The sequence below is a fragment of the Manis javanica genome, chromosome 15 (genome assembly GCF_040802235.1).
Source record: "Manis javanica isolate MJ-LG chromosome 15, MJ_LKY, whole genome shotgun sequence".
NCBI classification, from domain to species: Eukaryota; Metazoa; Chordata; class Mammalia; order Pholidota; family Manidae; genus Manis; species Manis javanica.
Window position 1 is genome coordinate 47,811,167 of NC_133170.1, and position 26,264 is coordinate 47,837,430.

The 26,264-nt window shown below is 38.9% G+C and overlaps 1 protein-coding gene across 15 annotated transcripts in view; it reads right to left on the minus strand.

Annotated features, from left to right (window-relative positions):
• The window catches only part of THRB (thyroid hormone receptor beta), a 368,089-nt gene that overhangs the window by 228,061 nt on the left and 113,764 nt on the right, over positions 1 to 26,264 (minus strand). Inside the window, exon 1 of one of the 15 annotated variants that reach the window (XM_017649487.3) lies at positions 18,970 to 22,931. The exons of the other annotated variants lie outside the window; for them this stretch is intronic. The gene's annotated coding sequence lies outside the window, so the exon portion shown is untranslated. Of the gene's footprint in view, positions 1 to 18,969; positions 22,932 to 26,264 lie in introns of those variants that run through there. 15 annotated transcript variants of the gene reach the window in all.

Genomic DNA, 26,264 nt, shown 5'->3' on the forward strand with positions numbered 1-26,264 from the left:
GTTTTTTCTACTAGGAATTTTGATCAGCAAGAAGGTAATTGTTGTCCATATCAATATGGAGGCTTTCGCTGCTTACCTCAACCCCAAACTCCAACATTAGAGCTGCTCAATTCCAGAAAAAACAACTTTTGGAAAATTGTTTATATACAAAAATATTCTCAGAGAAATGGAAAAAGAACAACAGCCCATCACTAATGGAAGAAATTTCTAACAGTAGTTATTTGACCAGGATGTACAACAAAATGTATGCTTTAATCTGTAACACGTGTACATATATAATGATATGTGTATGTGTATCTCATTAAAACACAAGTTCCATAAAATAATATCCTTCCTCATGTGGTCAACTTGGATATTATATTCCATTCAATTCTTTTCTAGTCTACTCTATTTTATACACTATTTCTCTACAGAAACTTTAAAAATGACCTTCTAAATTGATTTCATTACCCACTAAAAAGTCCAGCCCACTGTTTGAAAAACAGTACTGTAGCAAAATGACGAAAGTACTCTGATTTTATTCACCAATGGAAACATATCCACACAATCCTGAGCAATTTAGCAGCGGAAAAAAAAAAACCTCTTGGCTCTCTCCCTGGTATCCTAGATAAAGTCAAGGTTTGCTGAGCCAACTTTTGTACTTGGTCGACAATGACTGAAAACTGAAAGGCAGAGATCAAACCTGCACTCCCCTCAATGCATCTCTTCCACCGGGTAATTTATACCGTGCAAGTATCATGCTATTCAACTCTGCTGTCATTTAGTGTTCTTTTTCCAAAAGCAATGGAAACAGCGGATCAGTTTACTGCCTTCTTTCTTCGGTAGAATTAGATTATTCTCCCTCCTACCCATTTAAACAAAGGTGGCATTCATCACTCCAGAGAACCACCCCCGGAGGATCTCCAGACAAAGCCTGGTAGGGAAACCGCTACCTGTGAAGGAGCAATAGCTGTCTGGCCCTTGAGGATGTTAGTCCAGATTAGACAGCAGAAAGGACTTCATAATGATTCTTTTCACCTAGTGAACACAACTGGACTTGGAGCAACACAATAACAGGAAGAACAACAAACAATAAATGGCTATATATGTCCAAATTCAATGCTATCTACCTAAAGAGAGCTATTTACTTAAAAAAATGAAAATCCATTTTCTCTTTCTAAAACGAACAAAAGAAACAGATACCACGGAATCATTATGTCAGAGATCCCATGGTGGCTTTCTTGCTAGTAGCCTGGTACTGGAATATTCTTTCTTACATGTGACTTCCCTGACATGCGTCCTCTTACTGTGTGCCCTCCCCCCACCCTGCCTGCCAACTAGTAAAACACTAGGGACACACCAAAAGCTTCAAGTTTTTCTCATTCTTTTATTCAGCATTTCTACTTCTCAGAATTTATCTTAAGTGATTATAGCTTAAACAAAGCTTCAGTGACAAAGATATTCATGTGGTATTATCTATGATGGCAAAAGGCTCAAAGGATATACAATTAATATACATACAAAAAGTATGTTTTAATCTGTGACACATGTAACAGTGGTCATTTTGGGGTGGCTGGGTTAATGGTGATTTAAACTGTATCCTGTATACTTCCCTATATTTTCCAGATTTTCCAAAATAAAAATAAGACAACGGGACTGAAACTAATGTATCTGTGTTTAATGCTGAGACACTGGTGAATCTCCGGGTACAGCACTTCCACCAGGCCAAAGGTGCACATGTATGATCCTGCACTGAAGCATGCTTTTAGAGAGCTTCAGCCCTCACCTCCTATTCCTCAGTTGAACAATGGGCTTAAAAATGATACCTACTGCAGAGAGTCCTGATGAGGATTCAACTGAATAAATCAAATATTAAAATGTATAATAAAGTACTTAGAACAGTGCCTGGTACATATAAACATGTTATCAGTAGTTCAATGCTACAGTGATTACTGTGTTGCCTCAGGAACTTGGAAGATACTTGTTTACTTTCATGCTGAAGCCAGTGCAAAGGCCCAGGAAAAGATGGGTTTGTTCTATGTGCCTGCAAAGTCATGCTCTGCATTTGGAGAAACAAAATGGGGCATAAAGAAACTTTTAGGGGCAGTGGATATGTTCATTATATTGATTGTGGTGATGTTTTGACAGCATAGACATATGTCAAAACTCACCAAATTCTGTATTTTTAATACACTCGGTTTATTTATACCAACTAGACCTCGATAAAGCTGTTTAAGAATGAAGATGAAATAAAGACTTCTGCAGACAAGCAATCCTAAAAGAACTTTCTGCTAGCAGATCAGCACTAAAAGGATATTAAAAAGCATGCTTCAGGCGGAAGGATAAAGATACAGATGGGAGCTTGGAAATACAGGAAACAATGATGTATAACCAAAACGGTAAATATGCAGCAAATCTAAATGAATATCAATTACTTAAAACAATAATTCTGATGCCTTGTAGTTTTAAGATGCATGTAAATTTTAAATATAAGGAATAATAACACAGAAGGTTGGAGTGGTAAATGGAATTAAAATGTTCTAAGCCCCTTGCATTTTCTGGAAAGTAGTCCAGGTCACAATGTATATTACATGCTAATAAATTAGTGATACAACTTGCTATTTCTAAAGTAGGCACCAAAAAAAATGTAAAAATAATATATTGCACTAGAGATAAAAAGAGATATTTCATAATGATAAAATAATCAACTCATAGAAAGACATAACAATTCTTAATCTGAATGTACCTGATAACAAAGTCTCAAAATATATAAAGCCAATATTGCCCAGAACTAAAAAATGAAGTAAGGAAATCCAGTATCTATGTGGGAGATTTCAGTGTACCTCTCGGTAACTGGTAGAACGTTCTTTTTAAAGTGACTTAGGATATAGATCTGGATAATATGATAAATAAATTTAACTTATTCTCCTTAGAACATTGCAGCCAACTTCTACAGAATACATAGAGTGCACAGTAAATATATGCCAAAATCTACCATGCCCCAAAATAATTTGGGAAAGTGTTAAATCATATAGGCATATTTTCTGTAGACATAGTGGAATTAAACTAATATCAATAATAAACAATAACTAAAAAATACACAAATGATTGACATTAAGCAATACACTTCTAATTATCCCATGGGTTAAAGTCAAAGCACAATAAAAATTAGACAATATTAAGAGCTGAAATATGAAGAAAATATGACATATCAAAATGTGAGATGCAGCTAAAAGTGTTATTGGAGGGAAATTTGTACGCTTAAATACATCTATTAGAAAAGAAGATAGCCTTCATTGATTTTCAAATCAATGACTTAAGATCTATCTAAAGAAGTCATGAAAGTAATACCAAATTAAAAACAAAAGTAGAAAGAAGAAAATAATAATTAGAAAGTAATGATATGGAAAACACAGATGCAATAGAAAAAATAACCCAAGCTAAAAATTTCTTCTTTGAAAATGCTAATAAAAATCAATAAGCCTATAACCAGATTAATAAGGAAAAAAGAAGAGGAGGCAAAAAGTAACAGACATGGAATGAAAAAGAGAAATCAATATAGATTCTACAGATATTAAAAAGCTAAGAGGATATATGAACACCTGGTCAATATCTGAAAATGTTGATGAAGTGGATAAACCATTAAAAAGTTTACTAGAACAGGAAGAAAAAAAATAGAAATAAGAATAGTCCTTATCCATTAAAGAAATTGACTTTGTACTTAAAATTTTTCCTCACAAAATATTCTCCAGTCTCAATTTGCTTTATTGGTGAATTTTAACAAACACTTAAGGGAAAAACACACCAATCTTAAAAAGTTTGTTTAGAATACAGAAAAAGAGGGATCATGTCTTACCTCATAAGAAAGTTATTTTATGAAACTGGCACACTCTTGATCCCCTAACTGAACATTACAAGAAAGAAAATTACAAACTAATCTCCCTTATGAATTAAGGAGAAAAATACTAAACAAAATATTAGCAAACTGTATCCTGAGACATATTTAAAAGAAAAACACATTATGAGCAAGAGGGATTTATTCTAGAAATAGGTGATTGACTTAATATTGGAAAATCAATCAGAATATAACATTCTATTAATAGAAAAATGTACAGAAATATATGATTATCTCAATGGATGCACAAAAAAGCATTTGATATTGTTCAAATTCATTCACAGTAAAAATACTCAGCAAGCTAGGATTGGAGGGAAACTCTTAATCTGATAAGAGTCTATAACAAACATCTTACTTAATGATGAATATTTAAAGCTTTACTCTTAGACTAGAAAAAATTCAAGGATACTTTCTATAACCATCTCTATTCAACATTATATGAGAGGTCCTAGCCACTGCATTAAGGGAGAAATAAAAAGACTGAAAAAAAGGAAGAGATAAAACTATGATTATTCTGACATCATAACTATGCATGAGAAAAACCAAAATAATCTACAGAGAAGTTATTAAAACTAGTAAGTGAATTTATCCAGGTCACTGGATATAAAAACAAATACAAAATTCAACTGGATTACTATATGTCAACAACAATAAAATAAAATCTCGTAAATATAACATTTATATTAGTAAAAAAATATCAAACATCTAAAAATAAAATCTAAGGAAAAAAGATTTGCAAGACCTCTACATAGAACACTACATAACCTTACTGAAAATAAAGAGGAATGTGGGAGTACATGATCACAGATTGGAAGATCCATGTTGTAATGATGTCAGTTCTTCCTCAAATTAGTATAGCAATTCAATATAGTTCCTATGTGCATCACTGTAATAAAGGATTTCATTTAATATAATCCTAAATTAGTATAGCGATTCAAAATCACATGAGCATTTTTTAGAGGAAGCTAGTAAACTAATTCTAAAATTTATGTGGAAAAGCAATGAGCCCAGAATAGCTAAGACAACATTAAAGAACATGAGAGGATTTAGCACTACCAGTTACTGTATTATTAATGTACATTAATTAACATAGAACGCCACTGACACAAGGACAAATAGATCAAAAGGACTCAAGAGTCCAGAAACAGACCCACCCATACATTATCACTGATCAATGAAGGTGACACTACATTGCAGTAAGAGAAGTTAAATAAGTAGAGTTTTGAATAAGTGGTGGTGGGTTAACTTCACATGATATAGAAAAGCCAATTACAGATAGGCTGTTGATCTAAATGTAAAAGGTAAATAGGTGAATATATTAATGATTTTAGAGTGAACAGGACAGTTTTTTAAACAGGACATGAAGAACACTAACAGTAAAGGAAAAGGAAATAACTAAAGGAAAAAGGAAACAAACAAAAAAGGAAATAAATCGCAATAAAGGAAAAATAAGAAATTAAAGTTAGGAATTTCTGTTCACTATTGTGAGAATGAAGAATGCAAAATAATATTCACAATATGTATGGCTGACAATGGAACCCTATTCAGATATATACAGACCTCCTATAAATCACTATGAAAAAGACAGGGCAATGCCATAAACGGCCCAAAGACTTAAATATCCCCACATGAGAGGATATTCAAGTGCAAACTAGCATATAAAAAAAGGGCTGAACCTCGTTATTTATCAGGGAAATGGAAATTAAAAACAAGAACAAGACCTTAGGAAACACTTTCAAAGTCACATTGTAAATTAGGGCGGAGCCAGGAGAGAAAGGTCCTTCTGAGGTGCCGGGTCAGGTTTCTGTGCCCACAGGAGGCTCCATAACTGCATGACAGACACGTCCTGTGCCCCCGCACAGTGTCTGCCCCCTCAGCGTATAGGAGAGCAGGTGGGGGCTGTTTCTAAGGGACGGGAGGGAGCTCCCCGCTAATCTCACAGGGAACCTTATACACTATTGCTTTCCTTGAGGGTCTCTTGCATTTCCGACAGCTGGGGGAGAGAGAGCCAGCTCATTCTGAGAAACACAAAGACACTTTTTGAAAGAGGAACAAGGATTCTGTAACGAACAAAAAAGAATGGTGTGAGCATCTATGTGCATCGCTGTGATAAAGGCTTTCATGGTCTTAAGTTTCCTTTATCTCTCCTCCCGGGGTGTAAAGTCTTTCTCTGGCCACTGGAATCGTGTGTCGGCAGAAGAGCTAGCAAACAGGTTGGAAGGAACTCGTCCAGGCATGTGGAAATCCTTATCTTTCTAACACAGAAACAAATTTCACCTTAATAAAACTTGCATTTTAAAGTGCTCTCTCAGGTCCTCATGAACAAGACTTTCCCTGCAAAAAGTTCTTGTATCACTTTTGGGCAAGTCGCCATTCTGGCTTATCTTTCACACCCAAAGAAAGGAAAACATGCTTTGGGCCAAGGACCATGGTCCAAATTTGGTTATGTTGTTTTCATGAGGACAGGGCTGTAGGCTAAAGAGGGATGTGAGGGTGACTGGTCATTCCTTTAGCAAAAAAGGGTCACAAATAACAAGGAATTTAACAAGGTTGAGATGGGTCATTTCTTCCTAGGAAATGGATCCTAAGCTTTATTTCTGCTTTAGCTGCAAGAGAGCATGGATGTTCCCAAGGAGAACAAAATGCAGACTAAGGTTTACATGGATAGATGTCTCTAGAAATACTTGCCTTTGTAGTATGAAGTACTACGTAATTCATATCAGTAGCAGTAGCAGTAGCAGCCTATAAGTTTCAAACTGGGGGAAATACTTTTAAAAAGTAATCAGACAGCCATTAAAACTGGTACCTACAAATCACAGTGTGAGAAATAACTATAATAAAACATAAAATGTAAAAAAAGAATGAAAAAAACCACACATATGAAATATGAATTCAACCTTTTTAATGCATATAGTATATATATATAACATATGCAAAGCAACAAATTTGGAAGAAACACTCCAAAATGTAAAGAGGAGCTACAAATACAGGCTAGTGAAATCGAGAATGAACATTAAATTTAATGAATATTAAATGTCTTCTTCTTTTCTTTTTCCAACTTCTTCCACAGGCAAGGATTGCTTTTTACAACTAGCTAAATGAAAACTACTATGAAAAATGTAATAATGCATTTCTTTACAAATTCTAGTTTGTTCATTCATTGATTAATAAATAGCTGGAAACTGTCCATTTTCTCCATAATAACAACTTCAGGAGTTAAATTTCTAACAGAAAAGGAAGACTGGCCGTACCAGTGAATCTTATGCAAAGCAAAAGTGAACCATGGGTTCTTGCTCTCCGGATATATTTGCATGAAGGATGATCAACTTGGAAAAAACCCTCTTCTTCTCGTGTATTTTTTTCATGTGGGTTGTATGGATTAATTTAAAACTGCAGCTTATAAATAACACTAAAGGTTTAGATGGCCTCGCTGAATGCCCACCTGGGTAACATAAATGTCACATGCACTATGGAATCCCTGGGCATAATTCCCCAGTCCTTCACCCAGCAGGTTACAGGCAAAAGTGAGCAATAGTTATCTCTCCAGCTATTTGGAAAGAAAATGAAGGCAGTACAGAGAATGGAGGTGCCATGTTCCAGCTAGGACCATAGGACAGTCAGAATTAGTCTAGCAGGCACACCAGCACACATACAAAATGTCTTCATTTTCACATGCTTTCTAGTTATTTTGTAACAGGCAGGTTAATCTGTTTTATCATTTATTTCTCTGACTCTACATATTGGACAGATAATTCTGTATGGAAAAAAAAAAAAGAAAAACTCCTATAAAACCTTACTAGAAAGTCACTTAATCAATTAAGAAGTTTGCTTTTTTTATTCCTTAATTTAGATAAAATGAAATCAAATAAACAGAGTCCATGTAGCAAACTGTAAATACTGAGACTTTGGCAACAAAGCTACCTCAATTTCTTGCCCAATTCTGTTAAATTTTTAAAACAATTTCTTGCTAACATAGATGGGTACACCACCTCCAATATGGCAGTCTTACACCCTGTTCTCAGTTAAAGTTTCTAAATAGAGAGTTTCAAAGGAACTTCAGGTGTTGTCACAAATTGGATAGTAACATGTTTACTTGGAAAAAACACACGAGAAATAAAGAGTTGTTATGACCTAACCTTTGGATTTTCTGGTTTGTACCGGGAAGGCAAACTTTCTCAACACTGTGACATCTTCCAGTCCTTAGACAGACTGAGACATTTACTATTGACTTTGCAAGTGACATGTGGGCCATGGAGAGGACCCACCAAAGGGGAGTGAAGGGAACCTGCACGGAAGGGCAGAGGGGGCTGAGGTTTGTTCTGTATGGGTTTCTGCTCTCAAAGAAAGGATTACAGTGCCAACCTGTGGGTACAAGTGAAGAGAGCCAAACTTCCAGGTTAAACAAAAACTTTAGTTTGGAAATAAGATTACTAATTCCTTAAGCTGTGAAAATTTTCATGAACATCCACCCTCCCGTGGCCCCACCTCTGGCAGCTACCAGCCTGCTCCATGGAGCTCCAGCTGGTTCTCAGGGATTCCCGAGGAAGGAGATCACTGAAGGCTCAGGAGCTAAGGCTGAAGGGTTTCTCTGTAAGTCCACACTGAAATTAATAAATACATGAGAAGATAAATAGTAGAGAAGTGAAAGCTCCTCCTTGGAGTTGAATGGCAGCTAATAAATATGATCAAGTTATACCACCATCACTGGATGTTAAAACTCGGTAAAAATTTGAGGAGGAAAATGGCATTTGGACGGTCTTAATGTATTTCCTTCCAAATTACCTGTTAATTACCAACAGGGAAATAGCACCTTTACAATGGGAAAGCCTAGTAGACAGCACCTTAATGAACTAAGCTATCAAAACAAACATCACCAATAGTAGAATAAACCAACATCGTGTTTTCTGATACAATGTTCTGAGAAAGACACAAGATCACTACTGTGGTATTCCTTCCAAAAAGGCACCACCTGGATCCAATCTTGAGTAAACATAAGAAATCCAAGCTGAGAGATATTCTAGAATTGGCCTGGAACCGCCAAAAATGCCAATGTCAAGAAACGCACAGAAAGGCTAAAAAACTGCTTCAGAAAAAAGGGGACTAAACAGACATGACCACTCAGTGCAACATTGTAGTGGGGACTGGTTCCTGATTGGGGAAAACACGCTCTCAACAACATTACTGGACAGCTGACAACATTTGAATACAGGATGTCAATTAAATAATAGTCTCATGTTGAATTTCCTACATTTGATAAGTCTACTGTGGTTATGTAAGAGACTATCCTTGTTTTAGGAAAAACACACTGAAGCATCTAAGAGTGAGGGCAAAAAGAGAGCAAGGTGGGGAACACGGGTTTCATGGTACAGAAACATCATTTTCTCCACCCTCAAATTCCTCCCCAGCCCTATTGGAGGGTAGGGCCAGCTGGGGAGGTCAGCTGGGAAGTGAGGTTCAGTACATTCACTGAAGGGAAAAAGGGTGTGCACAATATGTTCTCACACACCCACCCACACACCCACACACACAAACACCCCAGACAGCTTGGGGATTTGTAGGAGTTTTCATGTCTACAGGAGTGGGGCTTACTTTGGAAACCCCTAAACTTTAGGTTTGTGACCAGCATTGCTGGTTTCTGGGATGACGAAATGTTGGAGTTTCTTTTAATTTCTTTCCTTGTATTTGTTTGTTTGCATTTGATACTTGGCTGGAAGATATAACTCTGGTGACATTCGTCTCAGGAGTCTATGATCTGAAGGGCTTCACAAGACGTGTTTCCTAGACCTCTCACCCTATGTACCCGCTTTAGGTCTTACTAACATACTGCAAGGTAAATATAACCTACCTACTTTAGCAGGCTGGCTTAGAGGGTCTGTGTAGGAAATAAACAACATTTGTTAACACAGTCTTGCAGCCTGCATGCAAATCATTCTCTACATGGTGCTTTATGGAAGTAAAATTCTTTTCTTGATAATGACCAACTTCAGGTTAACCAGCCAGAGAACTGGGAATGTGGTGGGGATGAAAACTGGGACTTGGAAGTCAATGCATTTTGAAATCTAGACACATATCAAAAGCCTTATTTTAATGAATAATTTAGACATCAGCTAATCTAGATTATGTGGTATCTTGTGAAGGGAATAAAGGGCACCATAATTCACAATCACAATATAAGTTGGTCATGGCAATGGTAGTACAGCATGGAGAATGATTCTGTAATGAATTACAGTCAATGATTCAGTAACATCTTACTACATTGATAGTAACTGCACTAGAGGGGGTGAGGATTTAATAATAAGTGACCATTGAGCCACTGTGTTGTCTATTTGAAACCAACATAAGATTGTATACCAACAATACTTTAATAAAGAAAAAGAACATTTAGATTCTGACACAGTAGATCTAAGTGGAGTTCGAGATTCTGCATTTCTAACAAGGAGGTGCCAAGGCAGCTAGCAAAGACTATTCTGGCTCCTTCCACCAGAGGAGTGATGTCTTAAGCCCATTTCTGAATTGAGAAAACTGAGGCTCAGCTTGACCAAGTAACTTTTCCAAGGTAACAAGGCAAGGATGTGACAGGTAGAGTTTAGCTTAGGTCTCTTGCATTCCGCACTTCGCCAATTTCCTCCTCCCTTCCCAGGGACCTGGAGAGCTCCAGCACTGCCCTGATGGAGTTGCTGAGCAATCTCAGCGACCCTGAAGGCAAGTGGGCCCCTAACCTTTTTGGGTCATGCATCCCTTTGAGAATCTAGTGCAGCCATCTTCGTGGGGGCAGCTTTGACTTATTTCCAGAAAGGTGCTGGAACACACACTGCTCCTTGGAGGTTTATGGACCCCTTGAAGACCACGCGTGGGATCCACAGATAAGAAGAGCTGAGGAGGATGACAAAGGTCTCTCAAAGCTTCAAAACTCCAGAAATGGTGGCCTTCTGTCCACTAAGGGCCTCAGTGCCCCACCCCACTTGCAGGGGGATGTGGAAAGGGACATTCTTTTCTTTCTTGCTATTCAGGCACCGCCAACCTAGGACTGCTCCTGAGGGTAAATTCTCAATAGGCATTTTTACTACTCAGTCAACAACTTGAATCATTATGCAATAAATAGATGACATTTATTAGTAAACGTCATTATTTTAAGATGAGATTATTAGTAAAAATCCAACTGAATGGGAATTCATTGTCAAAGCTGGTAGACGGTAGAGTCAGATATGATGGTGTCAACTGAATATGCAAATAGGGAGGAACAAGCCCAAAAGTCCTAGAGGCTTTCCTTACCCTGGGTGCATGTCAGACACCCCACAGCAACCCTGGCTCTGACTGCCCCGGTCCTAAAACATGTCTTCTTGAGAAATGGGTTATAGGACATAAAGACATAGAATAAATGATCATTTGGCAATGTATAGAAGTTTCTACATTACAAATTTTCAGCACCTAGCTACTATTCTCAGTGACCTATGGTCAATAATTTAACCAAAATATAAGGCTTTTATTTACTTCAGGACCTGGCTAAAGATTGAAATCAAAGAAAATGGGCTGATAGCCCCAGACCAATTTTTATAGTCTGTTTTTCTTCTACTTGCTTTCATGTATTTTTTTAAAAACTCTTTAGTAGAGAATAATATGCGGAAAAACACCCATATTTCAGGCTCAAAATCTCAAAGCTTAAAGCAATGTTTAGAGATAATTTCATTCAAATTTGTCTTTTCACACTTGGGGAAAGTGAGGGGCACAACAGGTAAAGTGATTTTTCAGTCTTAAACTTGTGCCAGAACTGGAATCCCTGTGTCTTGTATTGTTAGAACAGATGTAAAACATATGTGTACTTAAAAAAATTTTTTACAGATCAATAATATACCATGGAAAATGTGTCTTCCTAGAGCTGACCACCATCAGTAAAGCCTGATTTATCCTCCCAGAAATGTTCTTTGCATACACATGCATATATAGCAGTATCTTTTTTTTTCATAGAAGGTTCATTTTATAAACCTATTTTGCTCATTTTGTTTGGCTATAAATTGGAACTCTTTTTATGCAGATACATTCGAATGTCCTTTCTTCTTCTGAATGGGTCATGTAGAATTCCATTGAACTTATTCCATTTATAATTTATTAAACCATCCCCTTAGTGACATCCTTTTAGGTTGTTTGCATTCTTTGGTACTACAGGAGATGCTCTGCTATGTGAGTGCATTTTAATTGGATGCATCTTTTCATAAACTTCTTTCACTTGTTTCTCTTCCTGAAAACTTCCTGTTAGCAGCCACTCCCCATCGTTATCCCCTTGCCTTGCTTTAATCTCCTTTTCAGCATTTATCACTACCTGAAAGAGGAGGTATTTGCTTGCTCATTTTTGTCATTGTATCTGCCTAGTAGAATGGAAGCTCAGTGGGACCAGGAGCTTAGTTTTATTCACTGCTTTGTCCTTAACACAGAGCACTGTAACTGGCTCCTTATAGGGGCTCAGCAGATTCTTGATGAGCAAGTGAATGAATGCTTTGCACATTTAACTGTTGGATTATTGGTCTTTTTCTCATTGATTTATAAGAGTCCTTTATAAAGAAATTAAATGAGCCCTCATTTGTCATTTGTGTTGTTAATACATTTTCCAGTGTGGTGTTTGTTATGACTTTGTTGACTGTATTTTTTTCTTGCCATGAAGACATGTTTAGTTACTATATACTAACAGTTAACATATATATCCTTTGTAGCTCTTGAGTGTTGTGTCTTCCTTAGAAAGACCTTATGCACTCCAGAGTTCTTTTTAAAAACTTGTCTGGTACTTGCATGGCTTATTTTTACATTGGAATCTTTGATTCATTTGGAATTTATTTTGGCATAACTAGTGGCTATGTATTCAGCTTTGTTATTTTTTCCCAGATAGTCAGCCAGTCGACCCAACATTCATTAAAGAATAATCTGTGCTTTCTTCATTGTTCTCAATGCCATTTTCATCATATAATAAATTCCTATAAATATTTACATCTATATTGGTCTCTGTTCTGCTAATTTCCCTGCCTATTCCTGTGCTGGTACTAATTTATCTTAACCTCCTTTGCTTTGTAGTGTATGTTAATGTCTGAGTAAGACTAGGTTCTCCTCTTTGTCCTCTTCCCACCACAATTTTCCCATCAGTTCTCACATGGTTGTCTTTCCATAAGAACATCAGAAGCCACTGAACCAGTTACCCCACACTCCAAGAAGTTCCTCACTATTGAGATCAGACTGTTTTATGGATTTGTTTAGGAAGAGCTGACATTAATCCAATAACCCAGCTCTCTTGACTCTTAAATGGTCTTTATGCTCCCCTGACTTCTTTAACATGCACAAACAGACTTTAACTTTTTTTCAGTAACAAGAATTAAGATGACCCTTATGCCGAAACTAAAATGAAATCTTCTTTTCTGTTATCTATTAATGTGGAGCAAACCACCCCAAAGTTTAGTGCCTGAACAAAAACCATTTTATTACATCTCTTGAGTTTTGTGGGTTGAGAATTCAAGCAGGTCTTGGTTGCCTGACTCCTCTGCTTTCACCCACGGTTCGTTGCGCACACTCAGTGACACTCAGCTGGTGGCTGGGCTGGGCTGTGCGGGAGGTACAAGAGAGCTACAGTCCCATGCAGGACACTTTGGCAGCTGGTGACAGGAAGGCTGAGCTCAGTGGGGATTATCTCCCAGAGTTCCTAGATATAGCCTCGCTAACATGGCAGCGTCAAGGTGGCTGGGATTCTTAGAAGTACGTGTTTTGAGGATTAATTGTGCAACTCAGTCACTCATTACAAAGAACACCAGGGCTGGCTCTTTTTTCTATTGATCCACGGCCTTATTTCAGAGACTCTCTAAAGATATGCCCTGGTAATTGTTGTGTGCCTTCCTTGATTATCTCCTCTTTTAAATTTCAGAGATAACAGCAGCGTTTATTGACTCTCTACTTTATACATGTTTATCATTGCATTTAACCTAAGAGTGCTTCAAAGGTGGGAACTGTTATGCCCATGTTACAGCCGAGATGATGATTCAGTGATGAGCTGAACAGTGCAAGGGGTCACAGAGCTACAAGGTAGCAAAGTTTCATCCCCACATCCTGGCCACACAAATTAGGCCTCCTTCCCAAGAATGTCAACATCATCTGAAAGGACATTAGAAATGCAGACCCTCAGCCCCCGGCCCAGATCTACTGCATCAAGAGTGGCAGTTTTATAAGACCCTTCACGTGATACATATTCATTTTAAAATTTGAGATGCACTGCTCCATATCCCTGGTTCTGTGATGTTCCTGTGCACTGGAATCCCATGGAGAGCTTTAAAATATCCTGATGCACAAGTTCCATTCTCACTTCTCAGTTCCAATTTAATTGGCCAGGAGTGAACCCAGGCATCAGGATTTTTCAAAAATCCCCAGGTGGTTCTAATAGGCAACAAAGTTAGAACTACTGCTCTCTATACCTCACTTGGAATTAGTGTAGTTTACATCTTATGTGCTGGATTATTACCACTTTTAGGTATGTTCTATATTCCCACTATGAATATATTTCATGTATCAGATCTCTTCCCAGGGTAGTTTCTTGTACAAAATATGCACTCAGTAAACATCTGTTGCTACTGCTGTTGTTGAAAAAGGTGTTTTAATTGGTCTGCTGAGGGGCTTGGGCATCAGTATTTTTGATATGGGCCTCATGTGACTCTGATGTGCAGTCAAGGTTGAACAGCACTGGGTTGGTTCTTACAGCTCCAGCTGATGGTTTCCATGGAGAAATTTGGGCAGAGGAGTGCCAAATGCTCTAATTTGTGAAAAAGAACCTTGAAACCTAGAGTTTTATAATAAATAATGTCAACAAATTTAGATGTTTGAAAAAAACTGTGCAAGTAAAATAAACTACACCTGTAGGCTGTGTGTGTTTGTGTGTGTGTGTGTGTGTGCACCTGTTAAGGGATATAGGAAGCTCAACAGAGCCAAAGTCATTCATTTGGGGCCCCATGACCCCCTCAAAGTCTGATTCTTATAAATGCTACCCCTACAGATGCCTTGGTAAAAACACGCCATAGTCATTGCATAAACCATCCTAGCTTAAGAAGTCAGCTTTGTTTCTGTCTATGTACTGCTGTGCCCCGTTTCCTTGAGTCCCCGTGTGGAGCCGCAGTCACCAGGCTCAGTCGCGAGATGCAAGAGCAAAACAGGTCTTTATTGCTAGTTTGAACTAGGGTCTCAGTGGCCCGTCTGAACACAGGACTCGGTCTGAGACCCTGAACAAAGTTCCCTTTTTGCTTTTATACTTTTGGAACAGTTAGGGGCTTTCCAAGGTGGGTGGTTTATTGTGACCTTGGCTGAGGAGGGTCAGGGTCCTGTTGCACAGGTTGCTGGGCATGGTTTCCATGGGAATGGGCATGGCTTGAGCGGGAAACTTCTTATTCAAGATGGAAGACACAAAATGGAGGCAGGGGATCCCACAGTATATAATACACAGCTCAAACTAGAGTTTGTCAAGCCTTGGAAAATAATAATCTGTGCCTAATTTTGTGCTCTATTCAATGCCTAGATGCACCAACAGATAGGGGATGTGTGGCGACCAGAGGGACAGGAAGTACTTTGAGGTTCTGGAGAGAAGGTGCTATGCAGGAGCAAGGCACTATTATCATGGTTCCTACACCTGCCCGCACACCACTTAGTGGTGAAGTACAACTAACGAAAGGAGACCCAAGGAGAAAGCTGGGGCCAGAAATAGAGGCATGCAAACGAAATACCATGGCCAGAAGAAGGGCTTTCCATCTGGTTTCCACACCACTGCTGGCCCCTTCTGTCCGGACCTGTTTTCCTAGGCTCATAAGCAGTGGGGACTTCTACTGAAGCAATGGCAGGGTGGCTGAAGTACTGGGGGTTTGGGCCACATGGCTGATGGTGCTTTGAGCAAAATAACACCAGGTGTTGATTTGCTGGCGCCAGCACTTCTGGTGATTTAACCTGGGTGCAAGATAAAGGAAGGGCCCCAAATGGAACACTAATAGCCCACATTCTTGCATTTGTCTCATGGTGATTAAAGAGCCAGAAACAGTCTCAACATCAAAATAAATAACAGTGATGGTGCCAGTGATGAGAATGATGGTGATATTGCCCTCAGTAATAATAGCAGTTATCTGTTTCCAGGTGCTTACCATGGGCCATGCCTTGTGCTAAATGCCTTACATGTAATATCTCATTTACTCTCAATACAATGGCCACACTATTTCTCTTAGAGAAGTCATATCTGGCTCTCCTTTCCTTAAAACCTTTCAGTGGCTCCCATTTTCCTTAGTGTAAGAGACAAAGTCCCTTTCACAACGTGCAAAGCCTACAGCCATCAACTGTCACTTGCCTTCCTTACTCATCACCTCTTTGATGGGCATCCGCCCTAGCCTAAAGAAACATCTGCTGTTCCCCAAACATGAAGCCTTTGTACTGTGTCCGCTGGATTGGAAACTGTCTTGCCCAGATTCAGAAGCCCCATTCCTGCCACCTTCTCAGTGAGGCCTTCTCAGGCCAATCTGTTTAACTTCCATATCACTCTCCTTTTTCTCTTATTCTTTCCATATCACCTTCTAACATCCAATATTTGACTTGATTATTTTTATTGTTTCTCATCCACTAGTGTGTAAGCTTCATGAACACAGAGACTTTCTTCCATTTTGCTCATTTCTGTATTCCCCAGGAACTAGAAAAATGCCAGGCATGTAACTGACATTTGATCAATATTTTTAGAATGAATTTAATCTTCACAGCAACCCTAAAAGACAGGCACTCTAATTATCCTGCTTTGACAAATGCTGAGTATGAAGTTTCAAGAGGTTGCATTTGCCCGGGATCACAAATAAGGAATTGGTAGAGAATTGAAGGGAAATTAAGATCACTTGATATCAAAGTTCATGACAACTCATGACCCAGTCTGTTGTTATTTTAACACTTTTGGGCCTTTCTTGGAAAATAATAGTTGTAATAATTAAATTCTAAAAGTGGACTTATATTGCATGCAGTTGGGACAGGGCAACTACTGAGAGCCAGTGAGAAAATGAAAGCAAAAACTCCAAAATCAACTATTTTTGGCTTGTATGGTCAAAGTAATTCTTAATTTTTAGAACAGTTAATACCATTTCTGCTATGATCATTTATTTGTACAGGGGATGGACTTTCTGAAGAATTATAGTGGGGGGGAAATAAGTCAAGGGTTATCCAGTCCTATTTCCTAGGGTGTGTAAATTAAGACCCTTAAACTGCTTAAGAATTATACCCATTGAGAGCCAGCTGCAGGGATTGAGAGTTCAAAGACACTGTAGGAAATTACCACATGTAATGCATATGATGCAAACATGTTCCCAATACCCTTAAAACCTTCTGCAGAAAACACACTAACTCAGTTTTTAAGACCACTCCAACAATCCATCATCCAAGACTAAATTGGATAGAATTCAACTTATGCCAAACACAGGATGCCTGAGCTGGCTGAATGTGCCTGAGGCCTTGGGCTCCTTTGGAAATATTAAGTAATTGACTTGAGTTTGAGCTCTCAGTGGGTCAAAGTGCTTAGTCTGTAAGGCATTCATTTGTATGGGGTTTGGCCAAACCAAAAGGCAAAATTCAAGGAAGAGAAACCTAAAACATTTTCTCTGGACAATAAATAAAAGAGCACTTTCAAGTACCTTTTGAAAATTGTTTGAAAAATAGACAAGCAGAAAACATCTTTTGGCAACGAAATGATGAGCTTGATGCCATGAGATGTTTCTTAAGTACTTAATACAATTTAAAGACAAATAAATTGGTGACTTGACATTTTAAGTTCACTGATTTCATATAGTAAATTTTAGAGTTTTCAGAAAAATCATGTGTAGTTTATTGTGGAAAAGTCTGAACTTCTATGCTAAGAACAAAAAATCAGAAAAACGTGCATCATTCTGTCCCCTAATATACATAAATTTCCTTAAACAATTTGAAATTATTTTCCTTTCCTTATATAAATCCCTAATTTTCTACTTTGTCACCAAGGATGGATGGAGCCAGGGAAGAAACACAGGTTCAATCCATATATTCAAGAAAGGCTGATTGAATTGCAAACGTGAAAATTCCATGTAAGCCTTATTGAAACAAAACAGATCCTGGATTCAGTTATAAAGACCTTGCACTCTTAATGCAAACGTTTATTTATTTAGGGTTACTTGGCAAGCCAACATCTGAAAAGCATATGGTAGAAAAAATAAACCAGGGAGACAGTGGGAAGTTTTGGAAATGGTAACAGAGGAGTGTAAGTAAATGTTCCCATCAGCTCTTCAATTGTCTGAGACATTATTGGAATGATAATTTGATCCTGCCAACCTAAAGGAGGTAATTTAGTGGTTCAGGATGGAAGGAAATCACCTTTTCTAAGTGTCTACTATGTGTCACACATTTCCTATTTTAATAATAATAGCTAATATTCAGTAAGAGCCTTCAAGATAGAACTTCCCATAAATTATTTCTAATCCTTAAAATGATTCTATGTAGATTTTACAGATAAGAAAACTGAGATATGAAAAGCTTAAATAACTTTAGCAAACAAATCAGACTTCAAGCCTAGTTCTGATTCTAGAGCCCAGAATCTTCCTGCTTTGTCACCTGACTGAAAACAAGACATCATAACTTGAGTCACCCGACTTCCTAGGATAAGGCTACTGATAGGGTTCTCATGACCTATTACAAAGATGAAAATGAACCAGAGAAATAAGCCACCAAGGTTGTACCGAATATGACAGCTGATAAAAGTAGGCCTTGAAAAACTCTCTATATGGAGATATTTTCTATATTTAAAAAAATTCTGGTGTTGCTTCAGCAAAATAACAAATAAGCAAATTACATCACTTTGCATGACACAATAGGTCATAGGTATATATATATATGCCTATGTATAAACATCCAATTTTCCATACCAGAATGCCCATTTTTTTTCTCATTGTATTCACTCTACTATCTACATAGAAGTAAGTTCTACATAGAATATGCCAGGAGTGAAGGATTCTCCATTAATCGCATGTTCAAAATAAACTGCCCTATTTAAAGACATATTTCTAAGACCCACATTTATAAGAAAAATCATTTACCTGCCACAGTTGTTAGCCTAACCATTTTTCATCCAGGAGCATTACTTTCAGTCTTCTTCACCGACAGTTCCTTGAAAGAGTACACCAGTGCCCCAGGGCAGAGAACCACTGCATCAAGTTCACCCCTGAGAACCTGGGGGGAAGGGGGACTTAGGAACATGCAGAAATAGGCAGAGGGCAGAACAGACGCTCTCTCTGCCCATGTTTGGAAGCTGACAGACTGCAGAGAGGAAATGATGAATGCCACAGAGTCTCCAGCCAACTCTGTGTCACTGGATTTTATAAAAACAAATAAACTAAAGCTTTTCAATGGCCTATAACTGCTTAAACAACTTCAAGAACGTGGCTGCTTTATAAGGTTCCTGGGCAGTTTAATCTTTAGGCTGTAGATAAGATACTCCGTAAAGAGCAATCCGTTTATAGTCACTATTATAAATTGGATTGTTACTTTGGTAATCACAAAGAAATATGGCACTTGTAAATGAGATGATCAGTTTGTCATGTGGATAGTCTTTATCAACTAGAACAATCAAATTTATTTTTAAAATAACCTGAATTTTAGTTTTAAGGGTTTGACCTAAAAGCCCAAATATGACAGGGTACAATTACTTTGCAGAAGTCTCATCAAACAACATATTTTATATTTCTTATGTTTTATATTTCCTTCCTTAGTGACTATTTTATATGGCTTCTAGAAACTCATAAGATATACAAATTCATTTAGAGTATATTTTTCTCCTTGTCAATAATCTCAAGTTTTGGCAAAGCAATATAAAGAAACTTCAAGCACCTTTTGTGATATTTGATAAACTTGGAAAGAAGAGAGGTAAATAGAAATTTTAATGAGGGGTATTTTGACCTCAACCCCATTTATTGGCTAAAAACTTGTGCAATGCATTTGGAAGGTCAGAACTGTCGACTTGGTTACGTCCAATATTAATCAGTGGGCTAGGTACATATTATTTTCATATTACAACCTATTATTGCCTTTTCCAAACTAAAAAGCAAAATGTGACTGACAAATACTGGTATATGTAAAATAAAAATGGTATGAAGTATTTGAAATTGGAACTGTTATTGGAAAACCAGATCATGTAATGATACCTATAGAGTTTCACTCTAATCCAGATGTGTCAGTCAATGCAAAGATTAGTCTCTAAAGACAAATCTATTCAGTTCCAGTTTCTGGCAGGAGAGATACATAGAATGTGTTCATGTACACAGAGCTATCAACCATACTTGAGTCAGAGCTGATTCAGTCTGCATAGAACAAGCATTTTCCACTTGTCCTAATTGTAGCCATTATCTTACCTTTTAGAATTGGACAGAAGTACCAACTTAGATCAGAGCTGGGTGGTAGGGTCCAGCCTGAGTCCCTCTCCCACTTTACCTTTACCCATGGCTTGGGGAAAGTCATCGGTGGGGGGCACAATGGTGGGAGTGAGAGGCCAAGGCCATCCTCTGCCTCTTGCTTTCTTCACTCCTGTCTTCACCCTGTCAGTCTCTCTACTTCCTGGGAGCATGTTATGTGTGTGTACTCTGACCACTTTAAGGACCCAGAAGTTATTTGTACTGCCGCTTATTAGGTCTTCAGCTTCAGATCCATTTTTTCTGGGATGACACCACAGCTGTCCCTTTTTAACTAACGCTAGCCTACGTTTGCAGAAGGGATGACGCATTCATAATACCCTTGATGATCATGAACTGAGCACCAACTGTCTGCCAGGAAGTGAGCTCGGGCCTGAGGATATAAAACTGACTCAGATGGTAGAGTCCTCACCTTCAAAGAACTTTCAGCTTATTGGGAGGGAAGATAGGAAACCATTCCAGAACAATTAGAAGGGGTAAGGTGGAGCTTAATGAAGACGCTGAGATGGAAGTAAGCATTCACATAAGGGAAGAGATCAAAGAAGGCTTCAGAGTCAGAGTGGGGGTTAAATGCTTGGTCAACTCAGAGGAAGAAGCAGTAATAAACACTTTCAGATATTAAATAAAGATTAATGGGCTTTAGGTTGGAAATTGCAGGCAGGGGATTTGACCCTGTGGTCTCTGTTAACAGCATTGGGATTAGCAGAGACATGAAATACCATTCTTTGGGCTTATTTCTTCACAGCGTGCACACCACCATTGAGACTTGATACATCAAGTTACTGTATAATACAGAAGGGGGCCTTTGGGTTGGGCTCAGACTGACTGGGTTCAAGTTTTGCTATGCCATATAGAGCCGAGAGACAGTGGACAAGTTGCTGAAATTCCTGTTTTCCCATCTGCAATAGGAATACTAGGCATGCTCTGAAGATTGACACTTTCATCAGATAATTCTGAAGGGCTTCCCACAGCAATACAACTAGATTAGAACAAGCAAAATGTCTGACTGCTAGGATTGCAGGAAATCCTGAAGGGGTGCGATGAATGAAAACCAGAAGGGTAAGTGGTGAGCAAATGAATAAACTGAACTTGCCATGGGACCAAATGTGGAACTAGAACTTGGAGCAGAAGCAGAAACCTGGGCTCAGTACAAGGAATGGGGGGAGGTTCCTCAAGAGACCCACTTTTAAGCCAAAACCCTAAAATGGACTACAATAGCCCCAGGTTAGCACAAAAACAGATGGAGATCTAGAGATGGTCTGTGGGTCATGGTTTACTGATCCCTGATACAGGGTAACAGTAAGTTTAACATACGTAACTGCTTTATGAAGTATAAAATCTTTCTTACAGCATATCTGATTTGATCTTTGTATAACTCCTGTAAGCTAAGGTCCAATAGCCTTTATCCTCTTGGACAGAACATACCACTAATACGAGAAATTAACATTAGATGTCAGCCAAAGATGACTGGACCCAAGGCTGTAACTTCATAGAAGGAGGGGCTACAATGATTGAGGAAAACTTGAAAATGCTTTTTTGGGTGCCTCTACCAGCATCAGTTGAACAATCCACAAAAAAGAAACAGACTGCTTCAGCTTAGTCCTGTCCTGTTTCCTTTCTTCCATGTAAGTATATCCTTCACTGCAGAAACAAATAAAAGCTGTTATTCAGCCCACTGCTGACGACCCCCTCAATTACACTGCTGCCCTGGCAATGGCTAAGAGGAATAGAAAATTCACACATGCCTGAGCTCACAATATGCAAGCATTTCCTCTTCCCACTTTGTATGTGCAAGAAGGACTTCACTCATCTAGACAAGATGTACCTAGCATTTCAGACCTGCACTGTGGTTCAGAAATTCCCTCATTTAACCATTGTGATTTTGAGTGGAGTTGGGAGAGGTTCAGAGGGACAGGTCAGATTATAAATAGTGGTCATGTATTAGTTGTTGAGTGTATTAGGTCGTTATAAATATCATGTATTAACTTTCAGCTAGTCATAATCCCATAAAGACAAGAGCAGAGGCAGGTACAGAGAAAGGCCAACACAGAACACAAAGGAAAAGGTGGAGAGGGAGAAGGAACCTAGCATCCTATCTGGTGTGTGAGACACTGGGCTGGGCTCTGTCCATGCTACATCTGGTTTAATCATCATGACTCTGTCACCAGGTTTTATTCTTATTTTGCAAATGAAGAAATGCAGATTAAGCAAAGAATCACAGGCCCTCTAGCTGGTGAGGCGCAGAGCTGAGGTTTGCATTTAGGGCTCTGTTGGCTTCAAAGTGCCTTTTTTTGAACACACTGCTTTCGTAGAGGGAGCTCTGTGTTTTGTGAACTACAGGAAAAGAAGAATATAGTAAAATCAACTTCCACTGTAAGATTTCAGAAAATAGAAGCATATCTATTTGTCTGGACCCAACTATGGAGCAGTATTTTATCCCCAGGCTGCATCATTTTTAATACTATCTTCCTTTAAACATTTTTTCAACAATCAAAAAATGAAACAAATGTATTCCATATTTAACTGAAACTTGCACCTACCAAACAAAATATTTCACCTCACTGTCTTAAATTTAAAGCATAAATATGGAAGCAACCTAAATATTCATTGATAGAAGAATGGATAAAAAAAGAGGTGATACTTATACACAATGGAATATTACTTGGTCATAAAAAAGAACAAACTCTTGCCATTTGTGACATACGGATGGACCTAGAGGGTATTATGTTGAATGAAATAAATCAGACAGAGAAAGACATATACCATATGATTTCCCTCATATGTGTAATCTAAAAAACAAAACAAATGAACGAACAACAAAACAGAAATATATTCACAGAGAACAGACTGGTGGTTGCTATGGGGAGGGTGGAGACAGCATGGAAGAAATAGGTGAAGGGGGAAACATTAGAATGTTCAGTATTTGATCTGGGTGATGGTTGCATGCATGTATACACATGTCAAAATTCATCAAGCTGTACACTAAGATTTATGCACTTTATTGTATGTCCTTCAATATAAAGATAAATCATAAAAAAACATTTTTAAATAAAAAGTAAAATCTGCACATCTAAAAAAGAAACAAATTAATTAACTCACTAAACACAGAAATAAAAATTCCAAGGGGCCACACAGTTTGATAGAATGGAAGGTAAATAACTCAAGCTCTGTTTCTTTGGCTGCACAATCATGGAGCTGTCAGTGCTTATTCTGAATCTACCTAAATGCTGACTCTGCAGTGCCCCAAGGGATGGAGAAGCAAGCTGTACTCAAAGCATTGAACACCGTTCAAACCTTTAGGAACTAACTCTGGAAACCAATGCGGGCAGATGAGTCCTGTGCGCGGGGGCTGACTGCATAACTGGGCATTCTCCAAATTAACTTTCCTGTCAATTTATGTTTATTAGAAGGTAAATAATAAAATGTGCAAATTTGAAGCTGAACTATATTGTTACTAAGGCTCAACAGTAATTGCAACAATTGTTTAGAAGTTAGCTATCAACAGTATATATTTTTCAGGGGTAATATTTTATTACTGAGATTGTTTAGAACAGGGCAGAATGATAATAAAAAGCCAGTAGACTTTTCGTTGGTTTTGTTACTGTTTTACAATTCTCTGCAGACTACCTGCCCCCTCATTGCCTGTAGTGCCTGGGACGGAGCCTTGCCACCATCTCACCCTTGGTAGGTTTCTGCCCTAGAATCTTTATTTTGAAAAAGAAAAAAGGAATGTATGGGTGACTCTTTTTTCTGCACACCGCATTACTTCACAACGCCCTGGTCTCCTCTCTGAGGCCCACGGCCGCCCGCGTTACTGCGGCGCGATGCCAAGATCATCACAGCCGGGTGTGTGTGTGATGTGTGCATGTGAGAACTCAACGAAGGAGCAGAAGGACCGCCGACCTAGAATGCACCACTCGATGCAGCAAATCGTCCACAGAGTGACCACCTGGGAGGACCAATGCTCCACACTGCACACTATTCTTTAGTGACCCCGCTGGTCCGGGGGATGCCCCCTGTATTAAGATGGATAAGGACGGGAATCTCACCAGGCATAATGCCACGCATAAGGCACTGGTAGGTAGAAAGAGAGACATGAGCAGCCGGAAGAGGGAAGATAAGGTTCAAAGAGAAAGGCCCCAGATAAGGTCAAGGAAAAAGCCCCAAACTCTGCCCAGGTAGGGGTCTCAGGCGAAGACAATACCGGCTTTGCAGGGAGTTAACTTCCTTCCAACCAGATCCCAATGGTGGCACAGTCGAGCAGAACTAAGAACTGCCTGAATCACACGGCAGCCTGTGGAAAGGACAGGCTCTCTGGGAGGGTGGCTATATAGATGCACCTGTCAATCAAATGACCCCACTTTGTTGGTCAGAGTCCCCTCCTAACCAGAATGCAACATATAAGCCTCCCACCTAGCAGATCCAGGCCTCTGTCTGCCCTGACTTTGGCCCGCCCCTCCCTCGGAGTGTATGCAAATAACACTTCTGTGTCCTTGCCTTTCAATTCTTTGTTGCGGTGGTTACATGAACCGAGGAGAAAAACCCAACCCGTAACATCCCACATCACCTTATCTTCTCAGTGCCAGCTTTACTGAGGATGAGTTCAGGCAGATTCCAAAGGCTCCCCAAACTGGGAAGGGGCTTAATTTTAGCTTCGGCGACTCTGGCTCCAGTTTCACTGGTCAAGATCTTTTATGTCTCACTTGAATTGAGGCCATGTGATCACTTGACTCATTCTTCAAAGAGGTTAATGACTGTACATTAATTGAACTCTGCTTGCAAATAATTTTCAAAAGAGCCTCAGGAAGGAAAGACTATTATTAGTCCCATTTAATGGATGAGGAAACAGAGGCTTTGGGAGGATAAGAAACTTGCTCAAGTTCAAGGAAACAGTAGGTAATAGAGCTGGAGCTCCAAGATACTTCCAGTTCTTCAGTCCTTTCTCTTAACCTGTATAGTATGTTTCTGAACAATAAAGAAGTTAAAAATCCTATCTCAGACAAGCACCATTTCAGAATGATAAATTTAGCCTAAGATTAAAGTACCAAGTAAAAGGTACAGGTTTGTCTTTTTGCACCATCCACTCATGAAACTATTTTTACCCAGAGTAACTTCATCAAAGTCTTGGTCTACAAACAAGAGGAAGGTTATAACTGAATGTACAGTAACTATTGAACATAAGATAAGGCTTAAGACATGATTCCTAACATGTCTTCAGTCCAAAGGTGAAGTAGATCACATTCTTTGAAGTGTGCTTGGTTTATGTTAGTCAGCTTCATGATAATCATTTGTCTGTAAACTGCTGTAGTTGGGGGTTTCCTTTTAGGTTTAGTTTGAGAGCCGCCGTAGAAATTACCCGCTGTACAAGGATTATCCATGGCTACCCTTTTGTTTGCACCCTGACCCTAGTGTGGATGGATGAGTGTTGCCCACAAAATCAGAGGCTGCCTGGCTTCTCAGGCCTCCCTCAGGGAGAGAGTCATAAGCAGCCTCTCCCCTGTGTTGTCCCACAATAATATCAGCGGAAGCATCCTCAGGGCTGGCACAAGGGCTCTTCAGAAGCTGGTGCTCCGCAGGACCTCCTCAGCACCCAGGAGTCCTCACCCTTGCAATTGCGGGAGGCATTTGTCATTTCTAGCTCCATTTTAAGAATAGCTTTAAATCCATTTAAAGGTAGTTCAGCCTGCATTTGAGATCGAAGGAGAATAGGCTCAGGCCAGGCTCCTCACCGTCTCCCCTGTCCTCCCAAAACCCAGGGAAATGACAGCTCTGCCCCTGCTGCGGGCATCATTGTCAGTGTTCAAAGTGCTTTCACAACATCTGGGCTTCCATAGCTAATCTGTGAGACACACAGAGCAGGTGCTGTGTTCTGTATGTAATGGATGAGAAAACTGAGGCTTAACATGGCCAGGAGTGCTGGTAAGACA